Genomic DNA, 20,837 nt, shown 5'->3' on the forward strand with positions numbered 1-20,837 from the left:
ATCTAGGCTATTAGTGCACCTCATCTATGAACACAAAGCTGACTTGTGCATCTGGGATTACCTTGCTCATTTTGATTACATAGTCCTAAGACAAAGATGGCACCTTTAGACAATCTGCATGGGATTGCTAACATTGACCAGGTTCAACAAATAATAAGTATTCAAAGTATTATTCCACAGCTTCTCTTCAGGAAATTAAAGCAAACTTCCCTGCAATATCAGTTCATTTTTCCCCCTTTGGAATCTTTCTAGCCACATCAGTTCATTTTTAACTTCCTAAGGCAAGAAAGAGAGGGGAGTGCTCCAGACAGAAATGAATAGGGGTGATGTTAACTGTCCAGACTCAATAATGAGTTGGAGTCCAGAAAATACTCAGCAGGAAATTTAACCATGAGCAAGAGCTCAAAACCAATGTACCCATAAGCAAATACGTTCTCTATCTTCCTTTTGAAAATATGAAAGTAGAAAATAAATAGGTCATGTAGAGTGTTCACATTTATCCAACATTTACTATTACAAGTCTCTTCCTCAATTTCCACAGCAAACTTCAGAGGCATGTACCATTAATCACCATTTCCTGGGCTAGAGGACTAAGGCTCATACAATGTGAAGTAACCACTCAAGGTCACACGGCTATTAAATATCCTATGCCAGGTGGAGGAACACGTATCCTAATCAAAGCTTCTTTAATATCAAAGTCTATTCCTTTAACAACTTGCAAACTAATGCAGCTCTCCACAAGGTGAATGATTGCCAATATTTTTCCACTCCCCAAAATAGTGTTTTCTAAGCTGAAATAGACAGCCATTTATTAAACCCAGCAGCCTTCATTAATCAGTTTCTTGAGTGAAAAAAATAAAACAGCAGGTTCCAGAGTTTTTATTCTTAGCTCACTAGGAGAAAGGAGAGGGCAGGAGAAAGGAAGGAAATTAGCATCAAGACCCAAGATGAGGGATCCAAATCTATCTTTCTGCCTCCCAAAGCAGCTGCTCCCAGATCCCCAGCGACATAGTCCTTCACCAGTTCCATGATGCTAGAACTCCCGCACCTCACTCCTGAACCCAAGCAGGATTTCCCTTCCCTATAACCCTTAATTCCCCTACAGTGAGTGAGGGCCATGGAATTTCATTTCCCTAATGTTAACGAAGAGTTTTTTCTCAACAGCAACTAGCTAAATTTCTCAGGATAGAATGATGAATGCACCTGCAAAACAAGCCCTCTTAACACTCACTTGACCCTCTGTGCAGGTGCTCCTGCCGCTCTTGATTAGAGTGCTGAGGTTCTGACACTCCTCCCTGCGCCCCACAAATGCCCAGTGATTCATTTATAACTGACATCCAAGCCTTCACTCTTCACTGTTGCAAAGAGAATTTTGGACTTCTGAGAGTTATAACCTTTCCCTATTTTTCTTTTCTGCTAATAAATTCTGGAGAGCAGTAAGGATAACAGTAAGACATCCATCATCTTGTGGGGTTTACGAGCAGCTGGCGTGACAGTCTCAGCCAATATAACTGCAAGCTGACTTTAATCATAGTCTGTTGATCTCAGCTTTCAGAGATATTGCCTTGATGTATCATTCTATTCCTTCTCCAAGCTGAATGCATGAAGGAAGGCTTTTTGAGTTTCACCATCTAAACCCCAGGGAAGAGGGTCAGAGGAATGCAGTGAACTCTTAATTCATTTGCAAAGGTAACTGGAAAACACTCGGGTCTTAAAAGACCTTGAGCCTTGAAAAAAGACAATTTAAGCTAAAGTCTGGGGACATTAAAGTAGTTGCAAATTTGAGCAAACTCTGTGCCAAACAATTGCTGGATTTCACTGTTCTTCAATAACATTCATCAAATATTTCCACATTTTCTAAGACAACCCTTGGGTTACCACTAAGGCTTGTCATTTTTACTAATTAATGGTAATCTAAATTTGTGAATCTTCCTAAAAATTTCACTATTTTTCAGTTTTGCAAATATAAAACTCAGCTGTCTTAAACACCATCTATGATCCTTATAGCTTTTGATTACATGAGAGGATGGCTTTGAAATGATGAGCTTCTGTCCCCTGGATCTGACAAAACAAGACAATCCTATTTCATTTGCATTTGGCAAGTGATTAGACCAGTGGCCTCCATATATTTTGCACATACCCCAAGTCAACAGAAAAATGTTAAGCATGCTCCCTATATGCTAGGCTATTGTAACGAAGAGACCCAAATGTGTATAATGACTAAAATACCCAGAAGTTTATCTCTTGCTCATAAAATTGCATTAAGTGAACGCTCCTGGTAAGTTGGCAGCGCCCTCCCAGCAATGTTTCAGGGATGAAGTCTCCTTCTATCTCAGGCCTCCGACATTCCCAGGGCCTGTTCATTTTCTGCATGTAAGCCAGCAGAAGGGGACACAGTACAAAAGAAGCATGCCTGCTTCTCAAAAGCCTTGGTCCAAAACTGACATTTATCACTTCCACTCACCTCCCATTGGGAATAACTAGAGAACTGGTCATACCCACATGCAAGGAATCTGGAAAAAGTTGCCTTGGGCTGGGCAGCAGCTTGCCAGCTGAAACTGTATATTCTGAAATGAAGAACAGATTTTGGTGAACAGCTATTTGTCTGCCACATTCTCAGTTTATTCATTCCTTTATTCAGTCATTCTTATTTATTCATAAATGGTGTACATATGTATGTGTGTATATATATAAAACTGTGTACTAATAGGCATATTGTAAGGCATATACAGAAATATAAATTATAAAGGATGAGAAAAACAAGATTAAATAGAAGTTTTGTTTTTCCTGCAGCCCACTGGATCACCTGTGCCTCCCATGGTCAGGATTCACCCCCTAGATTCACTACTCTAGACTCCGGGAGGTCCTGGAAATTAAGAAGTGCCCTTCTAGGGAAGCATTTTAAGAGTAAAAGATATTGCCCTCCCGCTAGCCTTTCCCCCGTTCTTGTAGATGGCACCCAGATCCACAAAGTTGCTCAAGCCCCAAACCTGGAAATCATCTTCAGTTCCTCACTGCCCATTACCTCCATATCCAGTTTCCAGCCAGTCCTGCCTGCTTGCCCTCCCAACCAGATCCAGAATCCCTGCTTATCTCTGCACCGTCATGACTCTCACCCTACCCCCGGCACCAGCATGTTTTCTCTGGACACTGTAAGAGCCTCCCGTCCTTACAATCCATTCTTCATGGGACCGCCATTGTGATCTTTCAAACATGTAAAGATGATCAGGTTATCGGTCTGCAAACTCTCCAATGGGCTGATACCTCAGATACAATCAGCCTCCTTATTGAAGCTTACAAGGCACAGTAAACATTCTACAAATGTTTCTTGAATATTGTTAAATATATACGCAGAGGGGGAAACGTCTGAAAAACTGAATACCAAACTGCAGTTATGTTTACTGTTAACTCGTTCAATGGCAACTTTTATAATTAAGAAAAAATTATTTACATTTTGTAAAGAAGGAGAGGGAGAGAAGGCTAATAAGAAAAGAAGGACATCTGTTTCCAGGTAAACTCTACTCTAAAGACCAGTTATTATTATTTTTGTACTGTTTTCCTCTCCTAATTCAAGCAGATTTTCACTTACTTGTCTTGCAAAAGGTTGGTAGCAAGAAAGAGAACAAAAAAAGATACTTTTTACCTCATGGCTTTCTTTTTTTCAAAGAGCAAAACCCATTGAGGAAAATAGGGCATGCTGACAGGAAAGTGCCTCAGATGGAAGGTGAGCAAGGGATTTCCTTCTAGAAGAAAAAAAAGGCCTTAGGTTAGGGGGAAGAGAGATCTAAGGTGCCTTGGAAGAAAGGCCATGTGCAGCCTTGGGAAGCTGGGCACCTAGATTCTGGGCCCAGGGCTCCCAGTTTTATAGGTTTCAGGGTTCCAAGAGCCAAAGGGAAAGTGAAAGACCACAGCAGTCTCAGTGGAACCAATGTAGATAATTGTCCAATACAATATGTTGGCCCTGCATAAGACTCAGATCTTGGCACAAGTTCACAGGGCATGAGGGAGATCAGCCCAGAATGGCAGAGACTAAATTTCCTGCCAGCTCAAAAGGCTGGGTGTCCAGAGCCAAAATGAAGTTGATTTATAAAAACAAAAAAAGTTATATTTCTTGAATGCCTTCCTTTGTGTCTTAAGACTTAAACCCACTATCATCTTACACAAAAATATGCAAAGGATACACCACTTTCATAAATGAGTACTGATTCAATGTCATTCCTGTAATATTGTCACTCTTACTCATATGTATTACATGCATTCCAGTATGCTTTCCTAGGGCAAAAAGTGGAGGGCAAAGGGTGGAGCAATGACAGTGCCGGTGTTGTCCCAGCGAATGCATCTCATCCAAGCTTATCAGCTAGTACACATTTCAGTGGGCAAACGCCTAAGAACCAGTTCTCTATGTCTGTTCCATTCTGACTTAACTACAGTTTGTAATAACAGTTTGTTATTTGCAGTCCTAACCAGGCCTACTTCAGAAACTTGGACATAGGGAAATGACATGGCACAGTGGTTGAGAGCACAGGTTCTTAGCTAAAACTGGGATGGAAACTAAGTTCTGCCAGTTATGTGATATGGAGCAAGTTTCCTAATCCCCCTGTTTTCTTATCTGGGGATCATTCTTACTTGAGGGGGTTGGTGAGGAGTAATTGTGTTCATTTTAAGGTGCTTAGCACAGTGCCTGTCACATTGTGGGTTTCTATTAAATGTTAACTGTTACTACTAGATTTTATTATAGTAGGCACTTAGAAAATGCTGAATGAACGAATGAATGAATGAATGAATGTCTTACCCTCTGGTCCCTCAAGAGCAGAAAATTATACAAGAAATTGACCAGATTATTCTCTACTTAGGTGCTGTTCCAGACCAAATTCTGCCACACCTTATTTTTGCTATCAAGACACATATATTCAGGCCAGGCACAGTGGCTCACACCTGTAATCCCAACACTTTGGGAGGCCAAGGCAGGCAGACTACCTGAGGTCAAGAGTTCGAGACCAGCCTGGCCAATGTGGCAAAACCCCGTCTCTATTAAAAAATACAAAAATTATCTGGGCATGGTGGTGCACATCTGTAATTCCAGCTACTCAGAAAGTTGAGGCCGGAGAATCGCTTGAACCTGGAAAGTGGAGGTTGCAGTGAGCAAAGATCGCGCGCCACTGCACTCCAGCCTGGGCAACAGGGCGAGACTCCATCTCAAAAAAGAAAAACAAGACACATACATTCAGGTACTTCTCACATACACTGAGGCATTAGCAAGGTGCTACATGGAGTCATGCCTGCTGTCCCACTTGGTGACCAATAGTCAACATTAGCAAAAACTTTGACCATGATGAGGAATATAGGTTATGGTTATACCAAAAAAAAATTATTCTGGAAATGGTGTTTTCTGTGGCACTCAATCTTTCACTTTTGGACTCAGGTAGTATTAGAATAAGTCAATTCTGGGAATCATGGGAAATCAATAAATGTGTTGTCTTTCTTCTGGGGATGTATTTAAAATAACCCTCAGCCAACAACTCAACAGAATGACCAGCTGGACAGCAGCCATTTGAAAATGCTCCAATTTCAAGAAATTGTGTTGATAAATCACTTTCCAAATATTCTCTAGAAAAATTCCTATGATGAAAGAAAAATGAAGCATGTATTTATCATCAGTCCCTCTATGTTGCCTTCCCACTAAAATTCAGAACAAAAGTCACAAACATGCCGTATTTTCTCAGATCTCTGCACAGTGCCCTGAGCATGGAATGTCCTCCACACCTCCCATTTCACCCAGCCCTGTAATCCCAGCGAGTCACAGCTGTAGAGTGCAGAGATTAGTAGTTGAATTCAAATCCCAGCTCCATATTCCCAGACTGAATGACATCGGGCAAAGTTATTTAACTTCCCTGTTAATCAGCTTCCTCTAGGGATGAAGATTACACCAACCTTGTGGGCTTTGGAAAAATTAAATAGCTTAATATTTGGAAAATGCATAGAATAGGGCAGTTCTGGCACATAGTGAGCATTATATAAGTTGTGTCATTATTGTCCTTCAAGTCCTAGCACCAGTTTCACAGAAACCTGAAGGTTTGTTCATTCCTCTGGGCAGGGTTATGCACCTCCTTCTCCATGCTTGTACTTGTCTCTACTGTAATATGTAGCACATTCAATTACAAAGGTTAGTGTATACGTCTCCTTTGCCACTATGCCAAAGTATAAGGAGTACAAAGGCAGTCATTTTACCTTTTTTTTTTTTTTTTTTTTTTGGAGATAGGGTCTCACTCTGTTGCCCAGGCTGGAGTGTAGTTGTGTGATGTCGGCTCACTGCAATCTCTGCCTCCTAGGTTCAAGCAATTCTCCTGTCTCAGCCTGCTGAGTAGCAGAGACTACAGGCGCACACCATCATGCCTGGCTAATTTTTATATTTTTAGTAGAGATGGGGTTTCACCATGTTGGTCAGGCTGGTCTCAAACTCCTGACCTCAGATGATCTGCCCGCCTCGGCCTCCCACAGTGCTGGGACCATGAGCCACCATGCCCAGCCCATTTAACCTTTAGAGTCTTCAAGTCTTACAACAGACCTGTGAACATGGCAGATGCACAATAAATATTTAGTTAATGTATGAAAGCATTAATTAAATGCTATTTAAGCTTTTCAAGCTTCTCATGAAGTCAGTATTTTCCTCTCCTTGTATGAAACTGTTGAGTAATGGCTATTTCTGTAGCTGCTTCTAAAGCCAAATGAGGAAAGGTTTTGAGCTAACTCAGAGACTGTACAGTACGATAATCATTGGTATCATAAAAATTCATTATTAGCCCTGTTAACAGAGTGGATAAATATCCTTGCTGGGACAGCAGTGTCTTGGCCCAGTAAGTGTCATCTATAGAGTGGACTCTTAGAGTTTCCTCAGGCAGCTCTCCAGCAGTGCATCCCTCCAGCATTGCTGGGATATGGGACATGTCACAGCTCCCAGAAGAGATCTCCCAGTGGCTAGTCACAGTCAATCTGCAAACAGAGAAGGGTTTTGGCAAGAAAGTGATCCAAGGAGACACTGAAAATAGCAAGTTCACTGAAGGCCAAGGGAACTTCCCCTTGTGAAAGTAAGAAAGGATGATGAAATAAAAAGTTTACTGGCAGTGAAAAGAAAACATCCTGTCTGAGTTGAATTGCAACAGGGGAGTCAGGGAAGGCTCCAGCCACCTTGGAAAGGCAGCGTGGAGCAGCAGGGAAGCCACCAGATTTGGAATCCGAATGGTCAAGTCTCAGTTCTTCCATTTGATGAGCGCACTTTCTCCTCTTTAAAATGGAGACTCAGCCTGGTGCAGTGGCTCATGCCTGTAATCCCAGCACTTTGGGAGGCTGAGCTGGGTGGATCACCTGAGGTCAGGAGTTCAAGACCAGCCTGACCAATATAGAGAAAACCTGTCTCTACTAAAAATACAAAATTAGCCAGGCATGGTGGCGCATGCCTGTAATCCCAGCTACTAGGGAGGCTGAGGCAGGAGAATCACTTGAACCCGGGAGGCAGAGGTTGCAGTGAGCCAAGATTGCGCCATTGCACTCCAGCATGGGCAACAGGAGCGAAACTCCATCTCAAAAAATAAAATAAAATAAAATAAAATGGAGACTGAAACAAAGAAAACTGTGAAGCACAATATGAATGTAAGAATTTATCCTGTGTTGTTAGAAAGGCCCCTACACACAGGAATTCACAGAAAGGGTTCCCACCCTGAACAGAGGTCTTTCCATCTTCTCCACTGGAGGGCTGAAAGGGATGTCTCTGCCTCCTTTTCATTAAAATTAGCAGGTTCTTAAGAAATGAGGGGGGACAACAGGATTGGAGGCTTTCATGAGACAAAATTGACTAGGAATTTGCTTAGGAACCTGCTTTTGGGAGGCACTATGTAAACCCACACAGTGTGACTTAGAGCCTATGAGGAACTTTCTTATGTTAGGCTCAAACATTAAAGATGCAAACTGCCTGTGGTGCGATGCTGGAGCTGCTGTCCCCACCTAGCAAGAACAGACTGTGCACATCTCTTCCCAACTCCTTGAAATTGGCCCTGGTACAAGTGTTTACCTCATGGTAATTGACAAATGCTACAAATCAGGGTGTCTTTTCTTCTCTGTCTCCAGGAGCTTGCTTATGAGCACACCTCTGACTGAGGTCCACAGGACTCAAGATTCCTCCAGCCACCACTCTCCACTACAAATGCCACAAAAATGAAAGTTTGACCACACAGACACATAAGTACTAGATGGGAAACACTGAAGAGATACACCATGAGGAGGGAGAAAAAACCAAAAGCCAAAAAATCTTAGTGTATCAACTGCACATTCCTACCACATGGAGATCTGGCAATGAAGTGTCTTGAGGATTTTGGGGGTTTTTTTGGTTTGTTTTTTAAACTAAGAATAACTGTAATATGCCAGAGAATTTTGAATCAGCCTTATCTGTAGTCTCAAATGAATATATTCAAAAGTCATATTATAGCAGAAATTCAAATATCTTGATTGCATATTGAGGATAATATAATGGTGGAACAACTAGTTTGTCAAATAGGTGATCAGGATGGAATAAAAATGCATTCTTGGTTGTCTTCTATCCCAATGAGCTAAAGTAATATTGCATTTATAACTTTTCAATACATTATGGTCATATTGTTTCCTCATGCATGTTTTATTTGTTCTTTTTATAGCTTAAATGAATTGTTCCTTTTCTTCCGGAACTCTAAACATTATGCTAGGTTTTCAAGGCTGGTGCTTGTGATAGGGGAAGAGAATAATGCCTGTGTGTGTAAGGTGCTTGACGTTTCTCAGAGGCCTTTCTTATATGCAATCCTCATTTAATCTTTATACACACCCTCCAAAGCAAGGCATACCCATTTTTAGACAAGGAAAAAGACACTCACATGGTAAGAAGAGCTACTGGAATCTGGACCCTGCTGTCATTATTGCTTCTGGACATTAGATGCTGACTGTTATAGCCATCGATAATGCTGCCACTAGAATGATGGTCAAATTATCTCTACTTCTTTGCATCATTCTTACAGTCATAAAATTCAAGACAAGAACGTCTGCTTAACCGAGCTTAGGTCTCATGTACATGCACTAACTGGCAAGATTTCAAGTGAACCAGCACCTTGTCTTTTTTGGGCTTCTGCTGTGAAATGAAAATCCTTCATCTAACAAGACACAACATGGTACATTCTCCAAACACAGGAGGAAGTTTAAATTCAGAAGAGCAGATTTTATTATTACCATTATAGTGAGCATCTATTCTACCCATGGGAGCCTATCATCTTTTGAGTCTTTTCTCTATATTTGAAGACATATCCAAATTATGAGTTGCTATATAGGAGTCACAGTGCAAATTTCCAGCTGCCCTTGCAGCTAGGATTCAGGCACATGAATTAGTTGGTGTGAATCAAGGACACCATATCATTATAAGATTTTGATTCAAGGCCAGCTGCAGTGGCTCATGCCTGTAATCCCAGCACTTTGGGAGGCCGAGGCAGGCAGAAGACTTGAGGTCAGGTGTTTGAGGCCAGCCTGGCCAACATGGTGAAACCCTGTTTCCACTAAAAATGCAAAAGTTAACCAGGGATAGTGGCAGGCGCCTGTAATCCCAGCTACTAGGCTGAGGCAAGAGAATTGCTTGAACCTGGGAGGTAGAGGTTGCAGTGAGCTGAGATTGTGCCACTGCACTCCAGCACTGGCAACAGAGTGAGACTCAAAAATAAAAATAAAAAATAAAATAAATAAAAAATAAAATGACACTAATTTATTTTTAAAAATGTTTTTGATTCAGAAGGAAGCAATAAGAAGAAAAAGGCTCTGCAGAAAAGGGACCTTGTATCTTTGCAAATTTGCTGGTGAAGGGGAGGCAGAGGTATCTGGTTTTTTTGTGGTGGCTCTTTCCCAGGGATTACAATAGGGTATTTTGGACACAAAAGCAATAACTGTGGAACAGCAGCATTTTTCCATTAAATTTGTTGTTTAGTTTGGGATATTGTTCCTCAAGGCTTATTCTGAAGCCCAGTTTTCTAGTTCACTCAACAGTCCTGTGATCCACACAATATTTTGAAATAAAACGCTTTTCTACTGATTCAACAAGAATCAGCATCTGTTGTTTGGAGCCAAGAACTTTGATTAATACAGTTATATTTCCTATCTCTCAGATGTGGAAACTTATGTTTTGAAAGGTTAAATTGCTCAAGATGACAAAGTCAGTCAATGACAGGGCAAAGATTTGTACCTGGACTGTCAAAATCTCAAGCCCATATTCTGATGCAAAAAGAGTATACCATAAGGTCATAAAACTAATGAGTTGTGCTTGAGTTTTTTGCTTTAAAGTTAGTATAAATTATAGAAGGATCTAGTCTAACCTAAAGCTCTGCATAATAAAATATCAAGTGGAGTCCACAACCCAAATCTTCTGCTATGTAATCAAAAGTGCTTTCTGTGATGCTTCACATCATCATAATCCTATCACATTTTGCTTTACGTATTTTGAGACTAATTTTTAAGTGCATTTGTGTTCAAGAATATTATACAGAGAAGAGATTACCATTATTTCTTGCATCCAACACCTCTCTGTATTCAATTTCCATCTCTTACTGAAGTATATCTTTTAATAATTCTTTCAGCCAGGGTCTATTTTTGAATTATTTATCAGAAAAAAAAATGCCTTTATTTTTGCCTCATTCTTGAATGATGTGTGTTTTCTGGATAGTATCTTTAAAAGATGGGCATGTATGCCCCTTCTGCCTTCCTTGCAAACTCTCCTGCCCCCGCGCCTGCCTGCGATACAGACATGAGAGACAGAGCTAAAGTAGCCATATGGGATCCTAAAATAGAAGCCACAAATGGAGAATAACAGAGCCACTCTACCAGCTCTTGACATCTGGACTGTCACTTGGGAAAGAAATAAATTTCTATCTCTTTTAAGCCTCTGTATTTTGGGGTCTGTCCTTTTTAAGAAAAAACAATGTCTACTATGTCTTAACAGTTGTATGCCTGTTTGCTCTGCTCTCTTCTTTCCTTATGCCTTCCTCAATATAGATGTGTACGGTCCCCTGGTACACACTCCCAACCCCCACCTTCACTTTTATTTCTGGGTCTTAACCAAAACCACAGAGTGCCTTGACTGCTATGTGACCTGGCCAGCTGCAGTTTTTTTCCCAGCGTATTTGAACCCTAACCAGGGCCTTGAACATCCCCAGGTACTGATACAGGTATCTAGGCTTACTAGAGAGAAACTGGCCCTGAACCTGAGCCAAATTCCTTAAACCTTCATATAAACTCCACACCCTGACCCCCTTACTGCTGACACACCTAGGTAGAACACCCCTTTCCTCTCGCTGTCCATGGGAAGGATTGCTGTAGCCCACTCTGTACACAAATTCCCAATAAATGCTTTGGACTGGTCACCCTGGCATTTAGTGCTCCTTTCTTTGGAATCCCAACCAGCCCCATCTCAGGATGGTTTGGGGCACTCACTTGTGAGAACTCCCCGGTACTGCTTTTGGGGTGACTCCAGTCACCAGTTGGGTAAGACAAAACAATAAATGTGTGAATACATGAATGCACATGACCTCCTCTTACTTCAATTTCTCCTCTTTATGTCATATTTTTCTATCCCGTTATTTCTCTGTGCTTCTGTTTGGGTGATTGCCTTAGTTCTTTCTTCCAGTTCACTTGCTCTCTTCAGAAGTCTAATCTGCTATTTAACATGTCCCTTTGAGTTGTTAATGTCAACAAATATATTCTTAATCTCTACACTTTCTTTCTGGTTCTTTTACAAATAAACCTGGTCTTTTTTAATGACAAAATATTCTTCTGTTTTATTCCTTCCTTTATGTCTCTGACATTTAAGAGATACTTGCATTAGGCCAAATGTTTATATTTCCCCACCACAAAAAAAAAATTCATATGTTGAAATCCTAATCCCCAACATGATGGCATTTGGTAGATTCACGTCTTTATAAAAGAGCCCAGAGAGCTCCCTCACCCTTTTCGTCATGAGAGTACATAGCAAGAAGACTGTCCTCTATGAACCAGAAAGAGCGCCCTCATCAGAAACCAAATCAGTGGGCCACTTGATCTTGGACTTCCAGCCTCCAGAACTGTGAGAAATAAATGTCTGTTGTTTGTAAGCCACCCAGTCTATGGTATTGTGTCATAGCAGCCCAAACACACCAAGACAATACTTATTTCATAGCCTCATTCAGAGTTTTTAAATTAACCCAGTTCTTGGATTGCTGATTTCCCCATTTATTTTATCTTCAGGTTTCCCTTCAGGGTAATTCATTCAGTTCTTAGTTTTGTATTAAGAGTTCATCTTTAGCAGGGCTGGTTATCTGACCACACACCTGTGTACCTAAATCGTAGAAACAGCCCAACATGGCACTTTGTTTCCGGTGAAATTCTAAGGATTCCATTGTCCTGGACCAGATTTCATGGTAATTTCTTAGAATGAGATTTCTATATCTCCCAGATCCTACATCTACTCATGGTAAATGCCTGGGAAACACATTTTTCCCACCCACAGCCATAGACCAACTACAAATTTCCTTCCTCCTCTTCATAACAATTGTCAGTATTTTCCATAGTCCCTTCCTAACGGATGAGGCACCCCTTCTCCTAGGCTCCAGGTATTATTGACAAGCCTGTGTCACAGAATTACCACATAAAATACAGGAAGTCCAGTTAAATTTGAATTCCAGATAAACAACTTTTTTTTTTTTTAACCATAAATATGTTCCTTTCAACTTGTAGGACATACTTACCCTAAAAAATGATTCATCATTTATTTGAAATTCTGATTTAACCAGCCACCTTGTATTTTAATTTGCTAAATCTGACAATTCTAGTCATGGTGTCCTGCCTAAACTTCGCCTGAGGCCCCATGTCCTATCTCCAGATGGGCCTCCACACCCAAGACTCCGGATCCTGGGACCTATGTGCCTTTCTAGCAACATCAGCCACAGTTATTACTCTGGCTCTGAGTTTTCTTTTCACATTGAGAAATAGAAGATTTCCCTTACTTTTTTCAATACTGGTTGTAATGGACGGGTGTGGTGGCTCATGCCTGTAATCCCTGCAATTTGGGAAGCAAGGTGGGTGGATCTCTTGAGCTCAGGAGTTTGAGACCAGCCTGGGCAACATGATGAAACCCAATCTCTACCAAAAATACAAAAAATTAGCCAGGCACGGTGGCATGCACCTGTGGCCCCAGCTATTTGGGAGGCTGAGGTGGGAAGATTGCTTGAGCCCAGGAGGCGGAGGTTGTGGTGAGCTGAGATTTCACCACTGCACTCCAGCCTGAGTGACACAGTGAGACCTCATCTCAAATCAAAAACAAACAAACAACAACAACAACAACAAAAACCATGGTTGTATATTTTAAATTGCTGCCACATATCATCTAGATTTTCTATGTGACAGTAGTGGGAGAGAAGGCTTCTCCATGTCAGCTAGTCTGCCATGTTATCAGAAATATTTTAATTACTTCACACCTGCCATCATCCTCCACGTGAGCACTGTACTATGCCATGAAAAAAACTGAAGCACAGAGTGGTGAATTCATCCAAATTAGTTGGAGACAAGGGAATGTCCAGGAACAAGTTCTCCTGACTTGTACTTCAGGGATGCCGCCCAGCTCATTCTTTCTACAGGACGGGTTCGCCAAAGAAAGGCAAACAGTTCCCAGTTTTGGCTAAGGTTGGACTTCCCAAAAACCTGGGTATTCAAGGATTTTCTTTATATTTTTTGGGCACAGGAAGGAAGTAAAATTCTGACTTGCTATGTTTTACCGGGCCAAGTCATAGATGAAAGGCTAGATGATGAGGTTAAAATAGAAAATTATTAACTAGAAAGGGTTGAAACGTCTATTTTAAAACCTTAAATTAGTCAAAACCTAGGGAATGGAAGACACAGAGTCATAGGATGAGAAAATAATGTGGTTTTGTATTGAAATGTTTCAGAGAAAGGCCCCTTTCAAAACAGTTCTAAATAAAGTTCTTGGAACAGAAGAAAACTATTTTGTTTTCACTTTAGACATGGAAAATCCCTTGGACCAGAAATTCCAAAATCCTCTCTACATATTTTCTGATTTTTTTCAATAATTCCACATCCTCTGCATGGTTTCCAGGCAGAGCCTAATTTGGCCTTGATCCTGCATGCACCAAAGATCTCCAATTCCAGCCTTTGACATAATGTCACCATGAAGTTTTACTTTCTGTTCCTGTATACTGTGTTAAAGGCATCAGTTTGTTCAAGATAAACATTTAAAATCATCACAATTTTTGAAACTCTGTTTCAGCACATCTACACTTACTTCTACATTTTTCTTATTTTTATTTTTAGTATTCCAGACGTCTTAAAAATTAATCCATGCCCTGGGCTTTCCACCCACTCTGGCAGGCTCTGCTGCTAAAAATTCACGTTGTATAAGCCTTAAAGAGTATGTGTCCCTCCCAAACAGCTCCCACATGAATATGAGTTTAAGGAAAGAAGGTATACATTTTGCTAATATAAATCATTTATAATTCAAAAGAAAAAGGAATAATACTTCTCGTGTTTGTCTCTGGTCCCAGAAGTTACTTGTCCCACAAGACCTTTGGCTCTAGAGATGGCAATCTAATTTATGACAATCACAACTTTCAAAGCAAATTAAATCAGAGAACTGTAGAATTTTAATATATGTCTTATTACAAAATAAACCATGTAACTTGGAAAACATTTGGAAATTTCAAAAAAGCATAAAGAAGTGGAAATCATGTATCACCTCACCACTCAAATGTGTTTCTGTGAATAAAACATGTTTTTATGCATAAAACACATTTTAACAAAATGGAATCATACTCTTCAAGTTTTCAAATTTGCTTTTTTCACTTATCTATGTATTGTGAACACTTCCCACAGCATTACCTATTTTTACAGTAACACTTTAGTGACTATACATTCCATTTTATTAATATGTGTTTATTTCATCAGTCCTCTCCTTGGGGGCATTTAGATTGTTCCCAGTTTATCCTAACGCTGTGATAATTATCATTGTAGTAAAGTTATTCTTGCAGTCAGCTATGATTATTACGTCCTTAGGATAAATTCCCAGAAGTGAAACTGATTGGTTGAACAATATGCACATTGTCAAAATTTTAGGTACACATTGCCAAGTTACCTTGTAAAAGGTTCATCAATCCCACCAGTAGTGTATGAGAGTACCTATTTACTATTAGCTTTGAGGAATTTTTTATAAACAAGTGATCATCAATAATGCAAAAGTATTTTTCATTTATGAAAAGGATTTACAACATGGCTCCTTTAAAATGTGAGCTTCCTGGTACATTGAAAACATTATTCAATTTAAAATATGATTTTAAGTTTCTGTAGAAATTATCTATAACACAACTAATAAAGAAAATAAGGTATTTCTCTATTTGATTTTTTTTAATGGAGAATGCTACCTTTCAAAGGACTCTCTTGCTGTGTTCATCCAGCCTGAGAAGAGATACCACAGTTCAGCACCATTATTCTGTTCATAATCCATCTTCTATTTCATATTCCATTTCCCGTCATGCACTGGATAAACACGGCAGCACTGACATGATGAGAAGCCTTCCCTGAAGACTGCAGCCCACACTCATCTATCCCTTCACTGAACTCCTATTATACTTATTGTCTGTACCACACAATTAGCACTTTATTATATACTGTCTTGTTCTCTAATTGTCTGTACCACACAATTTAGCACTTTATTACATTCTGTCAGATTCTGTAATTGTGTCATTTATTTTTATCGTATCTCTCCAACTAGATTACAAGCACCAGGGTGGCAGGGACGCTGTCTGGTCCTGCTTTGTCATTCCACATGGCACCAAACACTGTGTCAAGCACAACAAGGTAGGCCTTCAATACACGCTGGCGAGTTTATGGGTTGATGGTGGGTGAGTGAGTTGGGAGATTTGTTGGCTGACTTTCTGGTGGGCTTTAAGTAGGCTGAGTTATCTGGAAGGTAGAGTAGGAAATATTAATTGATAAGGTACTGAGTAATAGAAAATTCAGGCACCATGGTCATTCCACCTACTGTCCATCTGTCCAACCTGCTTTGTTGCCTAGTAAGTCATTTGGTTCTCTCCACTTAAATTTTTCTGTATATAGTCATGCATAACTTACAACAGGGATACATTATGAAAAACACGTCATTAGGCAGTTTCATTGTTGTGTGACCATCATAGAGTGTGCCTACACAAATGTAGACACTATAGCCTACTGCAAATCTGGGCTTTATGGAGTATAGCCTGTTGCTCCTGGGCTACAAACCTGTACAGCATGCTACTATACTGAATACTGTGGGTGATTATAACACAATGGTATTTGTTTATCTAAACATAGAAAAGGTAGAGTAAAAAGACAATACAAAAGACTTAAAATAGTACACTTGCATATGGCACTTACAATGACTGAAGCTTGTAGGACTGGAGGTTGCTCTGGGTGAGTCAGTGAGTGAGTGGTGAGTGAACGTGAAGGCCTACAACAATACCGCACACCACTGCAGACCTTATAAACATTGTACACATAGGATGTACTTCATTATTTTAGAAAAATATTTCTTCAATGATAAACTTAGTGAACTGTAACTTTTTTACTTTATAAACTTTTAAATTTTTAAAAACTTTTTGACTCTTTTGAAATAACACTTCACTTAAAACACAAACATTGTGTAGTCGTACAAAAATATTTTCTTTCTTTATATCCTTATTCTATAAGCATTTTCGTATTTTATTTATTTATTTTACTTTTTGAACATTTTTGTTAAAAACAAAGTCACCAAAACACACCTTAGCCTAGACCTGCACAGGTCAGGATCATCAATATCACTGTCTTCCACTTCCACATCTTGTCCCACTGGAAGGTCTTCAGCAGCAATAACACACACGGAGCTGTCATCTCCTATGATGACAATGCTTCTTCTGGAATACCTGCCAAAGGACCTGCCTGAGGTGCTTTCACAGTTAAGTTTTAAAAATATAAGTAGAAGCAGTACCCTCTAAAATAACAATTAAAAGTATAGTAAACACATAAGGAACACTTATTACCATTATAAAGTATTATGTACTGTACATAATGCATGTGCTATACTTTCATAAGGCTGGCAGTGTGGTAGGTTTGTTTACACCAGCATCACCACACCCACGAGTCTGTGCTATGTGACAAAAGCTATGTTATTAGGCAATGGGGATTTTTCAGGTCCATTATAATCTTACAGGACCACCACCATATATGCAGCCCATTATTGACCAAAACGTCCTTATGGGGTGCATTACTGTTATGCAGAACAGAGAAACCAGAACAAGTGACCAGACAATATCGTTTTAAAAATTACTGGAAATCACATTATTCCTCTGATGATTTTACACTATAACATTCTCTAATTGGGGAGGCACTGCTGTGTAGAGGAAAGAAGCCATGCTTTGGAATTAGAGAGACTCCTTACCAGCTGTGTGATGTTTAACAAATTGTTTAACACCTCTCTCCCTCTCTCTCTGCTTCCTCATCTCTGAAATTATTGTGATTATGATTATTTGTGATACTGCCACTGAGTATCTGTAAGTCTGCTAGAGTATTCTTATTTTTCCCAATTTCTGCAACTATCATGACTTGAAGGAAGTGTTAAGTATATTATTACCATAATAAATATAATTAATACCTCTGTTTGTCTCACACACTACTTGAAGAGTTTCTGCCTAGACTGTGATTAATGGGTTTGCTTCTCAGTATGTGTAGAGAATAAAGCCAGATAAAGTTACATAAGTTATCTTTTTTCCTGATTGAAGTCATTTACATATCATGGTCTATCACATGACATCAGATTATGTCCAGTAAATAATAACAGAAGAAATGCCCAATATTCAGCATTAACAAATTTGTGCCTCAATCTGTCACGTTCACCTCTGCTACAAAAACTTAGGTGAACCGAGCATGGAGTTAATTATATTTCTCTGAATTTGGAATGATAAAAATAAAATGTCCTGTCCCTGTGTGTCATCTGCTTTCCCCTGTCTAATCAATATGTTTTGCCATGTTCTATCCTTTTGTGTTTTTGACCTTGTTTTTTTCAACTGGCAGGTACACAATAAAATGTAACTAGTCACCTGGCTCTTCAACATGTTATTCTTTCAAAACAAGGTCAATGAAACCTCCCCCAAAAGTGCTATCCTAACCCTGGGTCTTCTCCAACCCTGAGGGTCCAAGGAGTCGAGAGAGCTGTGAGTGGCTGCTCTAGAAGAAAGTGGGTCCTCTTCAAGAAGAGCTTCTCTCCCTCTGCATGTGTTGGCAAAGATGGGCTGTTTCTTTTGGCATATCTCCGCTAATTGGGCTGTGTTCATTTATTCTTTCAAAAATATTTACCAAGGTCAGCTGTGTAACAGGCAGGGGACTGCATGCTGGAGATACAAAAATGAGCACCACACAGTTAGGAGCTCACTTTCAAGGAAGCCACAGTCTAACGGGGGAAGCAGACATGTCTGCAGACAAGTGCCACACAGTAAGATAGGCATTAACAGAATACGCATGGCCAGGCTATCAGCTTGAGCCCAGTAGTGCCCACCACAAACAGTCAACTTGGTCTGATAAATCTAAGGGAGCAGTTGACCTGGCTGTAGGTGCTGATTAGCCTGAAGCGAAGGTGACTGCCGGAAAATGGTCTCGTGGTATCTTAGAGTGGAGAAAGGAGAGTGGGAAAGGACAGCCTTGGGATGGGGGTGGGGTGACTTTGGTTCCCTGTACTTGCTCCATAGACTCATGCCTGACCTCTACAGAGAGAGAACCTGCAGGTAGAGAAGGAAGGGGCTCAAGTGAGACAATGAATACATGTCATGCTCTTTGGGGTCCCAAGTGAAAAAATGTGAGGCAAAGTGGAAGAGAAGAGGCTTCGTTCCACAACTTAGGAACAGTGCGGTTGATGGCCTTTGGGGCCCAGGGAGAAAGCAACTTTGACTGAGACGAGACACTGCCCCCCAGTGGCCTCGTGGCAGGAGGGGGTCAACAAGAAGCTCAAAGTGGAAGAACAGGCAAGAGAGGAAGCACATAGCAGGGATCACCATATCCTGCCTCCCAGTAATAATGGGAAGGTGGAAGGGAGCAGTGTGTCTGCATTAGGCAGGTGGAGGCTCAAGCCATGTAAGTGTTACCACTAATATAAGAACTATTCTCATTAGGGCTGGTGTGTATAGGACACCTAATTCTCCATATGCACAAAAGTTGTGGGAACGCAAAAAAAAAAAAAAAAAAAAAAAAAAAAAAAAAAAAGCCCTTATTTTCTGATCATAAGATTAGGCAGTGTGATGCCGTGATGCCTATACTGGTTAATAATGGAATTGGAATTGAGGTCTGGTAGGTGGAGAGACAAGAGGCTCAAGATAAGCAATGAAAGGAGACTCAGACACCAGTGTTGGGGTTGGGGAGAACTGAGAGATTATGAGAGGGAGCTCAGCCAGGTCTTCCCTTCCCCTCAAACAGAGGGGCTTAAGAAGCTTAAGGAGAGCTCTCCGTGGAGGATTCAGCAAAATGGAACTAAAGGAAATGGCCTTGAGGCTAGAGACAGGTTGGAGGCAAATAACTAGACAGAAATGTCCACAAACAAATTCTAAAAGTAAGACTTATCTCCTAAGCTAAACAAAATGAAAATCTACCTACGTGCACATAAATAGGATTCAAACAAAAAATAACCTTTCAAACAGCACTAAAGGGCATATTGAAAAATAAGTCCCTCCTGCCCTCAGCCCCCTTCCCCAGAGAAGCAGTTGGTGGCTGCCTGGCATGGCCTTGGAGTGCTGCCCCCCAGAGTCTAGATCCATTATTACATAGATGTTAGGGGACCTCCAGAATCCCTTGAGCTCTAAAACCAGCACCCACTTCTGTGTCAGTGCTGAACCAGTTGTTAAATATTTTGAACATCACTGCTATCCTTGTAGAAATATGTGCACATATACAAGTATATCCCTACATACACCTCTGTTTCCATTTTCATACAAATGGAAGAACTGAGTAAATAGCATTCCACATTTTGCCTTTTTTTGTGCCTACTTGGTCCATCTTTAAATGCATGAATATACATTGTATATTTTTCTTTCAGAAATAACAGAATTTAGGTTACAGAGATAACAGAATGCCTAAAACTGAGAAATGGAGCACAGGAGTAACACAAGAGACTTTGGAATAACCTCTGGGAGCTTTTCATTAGGCGCCAGTGACCCAGGCGACTGCGGAAACCACTCTGAAAGATGGAATCTAAGTGTGCTAGTCCAGGCTAACAGCACCCTGCAGGCTTAGGCAGACGGAAAAAGGAGGGCCGAGATCAGTCACATTTGCCCAGGAGGGATCTAAGCTTCCTAGAGCCCTGACTCTTAGTACCTAAATACAGCAGTTACCGAGAATCAAACCAGCCTCGGGTGGCACCAAGTTACATTTCAAATTTTACACTCTGAACTTTTTCTAGGGAGTTTTTCCTTCATTCAAAAGAGACTAAACACCTAAAATTTGTTTCTCCTAATTGTCCCATTTTTACCTCAAATGCCGAAGGAAACATAGAGTTTTATTCATGAGAGAGAAAATACTTATAAACTTGAACCAGATTTTAAAGTGTATTCTACATATTGGAAAGCCAAGAGCACTAGATGTACTCTTCTTACAGGTATGTTTATTTTAAAAACCCAAAGAACCAGGCGGGCGCAGTGGCTCACGCCTATAATCCCAGCACCTTGGGAGGCTGAGGTGGATGGATCACGAGGTCAGGAGATCGAGACCATCTTGACCAACATGGTGAAATCCCATCTCTACTAAAA

The 20,837-nt window shown here is 40.4% G+C and overlaps 1 long non-coding RNA gene across 3 annotated transcripts in view; it reads right to left on the reverse strand.

The window, feature by feature from the left end:
- The window catches only part of LOC135968471 (uncharacterized), a 33,352-nt gene that overhangs the window by 8,440 nt on the left and 4,075 nt on the right, over positions 1–20,837 (reverse strand). The window contains exons 1-3 of one of the 3 annotated variants that reach the window (XR_010583318.2): positions 16,833–16,972; positions 3,644–3,743; positions 2,465–2,567 (exon numbers count right to left, since the gene is read on the reverse strand). This is a non-coding gene — a long non-coding RNA (uncharacterized lncRNA). Of the gene's footprint in view, positions 1–2,464; positions 2,568–3,643; positions 3,744–14,661; positions 16,000–16,832; positions 16,998–20,837 lie in introns of those variants that run through there. The other 2 variants (XR_012430237.1, XR_012430241.1) reach the window with 2 other exon arrangements.

Source organism: Macaca fascicularis, chromosome 1 (assembly GCF_037993035.2).
Source record: "Macaca fascicularis isolate 582-1 chromosome 1, T2T-MFA8v1.1".
Lineage (NCBI taxonomy): Eukaryota > Metazoa > Chordata > Mammalia > Primates > Cercopithecidae > Macaca > Macaca fascicularis.